The sequence below is a fragment of the Alternaria triticimaculans genome, assembly GCF_023758025.1.
Source record: "Alternaria triticimaculans strain BMP 0046 chromosome Unknown scaffold_5, whole genome shotgun sequence".
In the NCBI taxonomy this organism is placed as follows: Eukaryota; Fungi; Ascomycota; class Dothideomycetes; order Pleosporales; family Pleosporaceae; genus Alternaria; species Alternaria triticimaculans.
Window position 1 is genome coordinate 503030 of NW_026055962.1, and position 6107 is coordinate 509136.

The following is a 6107-nucleotide window of genomic DNA, read 5'->3' on the forward strand; positions in this document are numbered from 1 at the left end:
TCCTGGGCGAGGGAAAAAGAATTGCTATGGATATGCTAGCAAGGCCGGGAGACGCGAGGTTTAGTATACTGTGGCTGGCAAGGGCGCCTGGCGTGTATGCCGATGCGAGGGTGAATGGGCTATGACGTGACCCCCCAGTTTTCGGTACAAGATGGCTGCGTTTCACTGACAAGCCCTTCCTAGCGCCGAGCTTGTGCACAACACCGACCGTGCGCAAGCGTGACGTAGATGCTAGGGGAGTCCTTCGCTCTAGATCGTGCCTGGCCGTATGAGAGAATCCGCGGGTGCCGGAGGGAGTAGGGCAGATTAGGAGCGGAAGGGCGGGCGTGATAATAATGAATGGACCCCTCCATCACCACAGCACCGCGACTACTGTCACAACATGCCTCTTCGACGTGAAGATATTGATATCAAAACTCTGCTATTCTGCCATGAACAGCCCGCATGCACAACCCTTTGTCTTCGCTGACACATGCCGCCCCTCTGTCCCAATCGGTAAAGCTGCTGTCTGCGCCTGTCTCGTTCCAGCAGACCCGGTGCTAGTACAGGCAATGACATGCGAAGCTTTTCGAGCCAAGATCTTCAACCCGGCCTGCAGTCCACTTCAGCCACGGGTCGCCTATGTCAGCGTCGACAGTAAGCCATTTGGCCATGCAGAGCCATCAGTCACCTCCCAACAAGCTTCGGCGCTCGCAACTGACGACCGCCGCATGTGAAGGATTAGTCGCGAGAGACGGCTTGGCGTATGCTTACTCGTATTTCGTTGCGGCGTGCCGGGTGAAACCGAGCCTAGTCTCTCCGAGCGCACATGGGAATCATCGACTTTGGCGAAAGCCATGGCATTCTGCCGGATGCGCATGAACAAGGCACAGCCAACTACCAACAACCAGTCGCGACCCTCATCTCTCTGCAACTCCAAATCTCCCTCAAAACCTGCTGCTCTGCCGCTGCGTCACAAGGCATGGCCAGCAGTTGCGAAAGCGAGATGAAGCCCAAAAATAACCGATAACATCGACGATCGTTGTGCCGCAAACCAGTTCTCGCCAGGCACGCTGCGCCGCTCAAGATCGTATTTCACCATGCAAATCACTCAAGGCGCCTGCCGATAACCGCCTTTCTTCCCCCCACCAAGATTTTTGTCGGCACATGGGCATTCAGGGAAAGTGGGCTTGACCTTAGACCCGTCCTAAGCCTCAGGCACAAAGTAAGTGAACTTTTACAAAGTTAGTGCGGCTGTTACGTAGAAGTGTCAGCGTTTTAAGAGCTACAGCGGCAATCTAACGCAGGCTGCCCTAAGCTTTAGCAAAGAACATTAAAATTTTAAATAACTATAGAAGTCCTGCTCTAATAACTTAAATTGCACAAAAAATAGAATATTTGTCTTTTTTTGCCTATAACACACCTAAACAAAACTATCTACTATTCTCTTTTCTCTACTATTTGCTAGCCTTTACTACAGCAGAATTATAGTTATTAATAATTATTTACTACTCTAGAGTACTGTCTTTAAGGTATTATATAAGCTATCGCTACGCCTATTTAGAGTTATATTTACTACTATATAGCTTAGCCTACTCTAGAGTACTAATTAGACTAATAGAGAAGAGTATAATCTTATTTTACTTACTAGTTACAAAGTTACTATAGAAATTTGCTTCTAGTAGTAACTAAGTAGAACTACTATCTAAGGTAATCTCTAAATCTCTTTAACGCGTATAGTCTCTTTTATTAATTATCTTACTATTATAAACGTTCTTACTCTATAGAAAAGGTTTACTACTAGGCATAGGTTCTATTCTTTACTAGTAGTATATAATTAGGTTATTTACAAGAGAATAATACTAGTAATCTTTCTAGTAGCTACTATTTACTTATACGCCTATAGACCTTTACTACTAGTTTCTATAGTAAACTTTTAGAAATATTTCTTTAGTACTATAATCTTTTTATATAACGCCTATATATATTAGCGTCTATTAAGATATTTAATATAGATAACGTACTTCTTTAATAATAAAAGTAATAGACTCTTTAGTACTATCTTAAAAGTTAAGACTAAGTAATAAGCTAATAGAGGTTCTTATAAAGAAAGAAGTATAAATTAAATAAAGGTTATATTTATAAAATTTATTATCTAACTACTATAACGCTTTTATTAATATATTATTATAATTATATAAGCTAACTATAGTAAAGAATATTAAGAAAATCTATAGTAATATTAAATAGTATAGATAGAAATAATATAAAAGTAAAAAGAGACTAACTCTAATACTCTAAAAGAATTTTAAAAGTACTTCTACACTTTAACTACGCTATATCTAATCTCTTAGCCTACTATTATTACTCTACTAGGTTTTTACTATATATTAAGATTATTTCTAATAAGACTTAGTATAGATAGCGTTAACTTTTATAGTAATAGTAGACTAAACTATAGTAGAGGTATAGTAGATAACGCTAAATATTTAATAAAGAGCGCTAATAAAAAGAACTATAGTAATAAGAGTCTTAAGAGATATCTATAGCTAGACTTTAGATAGTAGAATTACTAATACTACGTAGAGTAGAATTATTATAAGCACGTAGGCAAAGTAGTAATATTCTACTATAGCTTTAATATAGTTCTATAATATATTTATAGTTATTATAATAAGCTTAGCTACTTTACTAGTAGTAGTAAGATTAAATTTAGAAAATATAGTTGTAATAATAGATAACTAGAAGATAGTAAGATATATACTCTAAATAATAAAGAGAACGCATAACTAACCTCTATATCTACTAATAGTAAGTAGCTAAGTTAGTATATAAGTAATAGTCTATAAAGTACTAATTAGAATTATATAGTAAGCTAGACTATATAAGCCTAAAGAAGAATTACTATATAATTACTCTAGTAAAGAATAACTCTAACGTAGCTAATCTAATAGAGTTAATATATAGCTTCTATTATAATAATTAGAGCGTTATATATCTTATCTTAGTACTAGATAGATAGAAGAATATATATACTAAGTATAAGTAATTCTTATATTATAGAGAGTATAGTTAGTTTTATACTTATAATGTTAGTAGAGAAGTTAAGTATTAAAGAGTAAGAGAAAGTAGAATGCTTAAAGATTAATAAGTAGAAGTCTATAGTAGTTTTTAGTAAAGTTTAGTAGATCTAGAAGTTAAAGAAATATTTAAGTACGTTCTAGTTTATAAGCTAGATAAGAGAGTAGCTATCTAGTAATATATAATTCTAAAGTAATAGGTAAATAAATAGTTAAAGAGAGTATATACGTAGACTAGTGTAAGTTTTTAAATATAATACTCTTAATTATACCTAGCGCAATAGTATAGCTACATAATACTATTATCTAGAAACTATATCTAGCTACTATGTAAAAGTAAGCCTCTATTATATAGATTTACTATATTATTATAACTAGATTATTCTTTCTCTACTCTACGCTTACTATACTTATATTACGCTCTAAACTTATTAAGACATATTTTAAATAAGGTTTTCTAGTACTAAATAAAGGCTACACTTAGTGTAGTAGAATCTTTTAAGTATATAGTAGTAGTAGTAATAAAACTTTATATACGTTGTAAGAGCTCTCTAGATATATATAGAGTATTCTAGAATTATATAATATCTACTAGAAACTATTCTACTAAAGCTAATTACTTCTATTTATTAGTTACTAGCGTAAGTATAAGAGGTATAGTAGACTAGTTATAGGTGCTGTAATTAGTCTTAGATTATAGATAAGGCTTAAGATAGTCTAAATAGAAAGTAAGAATATAAAACTATAAGTAAGAGGTTATAGTTTCTAGCTTATAAGAAGCTAATTTAATAAAATAAAAAGATAGTATAGCTTATAACTATAGTAAATCTTCTAAATAATAGTAATTTAGTAGACTAATAGATTCTATAGAGAAAGGTTATAGTAATACTAAAAGTATAATCTAACTCTAGTATACTCTAACTCTAGGTAGCTAAGCGCGCTGCTTTTATAGCGTATAATAATCTTTCTATTACACTATCTTAATAAACGCTAATTAGAGCTAGATATTTACTAGCCTAGGTAATAATTAACTATTACTACGCTAAAACTATTCTCTTACCTCTACCTCTACTTTAAATAGCTACTTTCTATAGCTATTAGATTATTATTATACTACTAAATACAATTACTCTTTTTATATATTTTACTATTAGTTATTTCTATATTAGTAAATTACTTTATCTAGCTACTACCTTTATATTTCTATTAGCTTTAATCTAGTTCTAGATATTATAGCCTAGCAATTAAAGTTATACACTTACTATAATATATACTAGACTTAACTCTCTTCTTACTAGTTTAGATATAGCCTCTAATATAATTACTAGTTACTACCTAGTACTATAAGATACTATTACTATACGTAGTATACTTACTAAAGCTATTATCTTAGATTATAACGCTAGATATACTACTAATATAGCTATAGATAAGCTAAGTAGAATATTCTACTAGTAGAGCGCTTTTTAAAGTATACCTTATTAAGAAGTAGACTATCTTACTATAAGGCTAGAAGTTATAGCTAAGCGTGTATTAGACGTTACTAACTATTATAAGAAAGTAGTTATCTACTATAAAGATATTACGTTATAACTAAAATATACTTTAGAACGTGTTAATAATAATTAAAGAAAACTCTACACTAGTAGAAAATTAAAGTATTTAGATCTCTAGTAGTAGGTATCTAAATTCTTAGGTATTAATATAGACATGTTTTTTAATATAATATTAAGTAGTTATAATACCTAAGTAGTAACTCTTAAGAAACTTAAAGAGATATAAGAAGAGATAATATTTACTAAGAAAGAGTTTAAAGAGAAGAAGTTTATATAGTAGAGTATTATAACTACACTAAACAAAGTATTATATAGTCTATAGAATACTACTCTTATAGAGTAAAAAGGTTAGTGTATTAGCTCTAACTAATATAAAGAATTTATTTATAAGCTTAATATTATAGTAAAGAAAGCTATAGCTTAATCTAAGTATAAGTTATTTAAGATAGGTTTATTTTATTACTTCTATTTACTTAAAGTAGATTTTAGAATAGTACTAGGTAATTATATTATAAAGTATAGCTCTTATAAAAGAATACTTATATCTTATATAAGTAGTAGAGTAGTGTATTATTATTGCGTTACTCTTTATTACGTTCTATTAGCTCTATACTATATCTACCTCTTCTCTACGTACTAACTCTAGCCTTAGATCTATCTTTGTACCTTACTTAAGTTTTACACTTTAGTCTCTCTAGTATAGTATCTATATTATAAGAATAACTTTACTAGTAGGTAACTTCTTATATTACCTTAGCTATTATACTATTATATAGCTTAGTAGTAAGTTATTAACTCTAATATACGCTTTACTAGCTAATACTAATTTATAAAGATATATAGCTATCTCTATAACGCTAGTAGCGTAGCTTTTATTAGTCTAGATAACTATTAACCTTTACTTAGAAGTAACTTGCCTAGTAATCTACTATATATACTAGTAAATTCTAATCTTTACGCTATGCTTACGCCTAATAAAGTCTACTATTACCTTAAAGCTAGATTATTAATACCTTTTCTTAGACTTATCTATAATTTTAAAGTTAATAGGTACTACTCTAGTACTATATATAACTTCTAGTTTAACGCTATAAAGTAATACTAGAATAGGCGCTATATAAGTACTAAAGAAGTAGCTATAGACTCTAAACTATTAGTTAAGATCTTAAATACCTTTCTAGATATTACACGTACTATATTTATTATTAGCCTTAATAAAATTAAGCGTTTAGTAGATAGAGCTAGAAAGGTTAATATATATTAAAAGTAAGCCTTTCTTATAATTATATTTTAGATTAGTAATATACTATTATAGTATTATAATAAGATACGTACTTACGTAATAAATAGTAAGTAGTAGTTAAAGATATATAAAAGCGTTATATAGTTAGAAGAGAAGCTGTATAAGTTTAGTATTTATATATAGTATTAGCTACTAAGTAACTACTATCTATACTCTAAGTAATATTATACTATTAAAATAGCTCTTTTA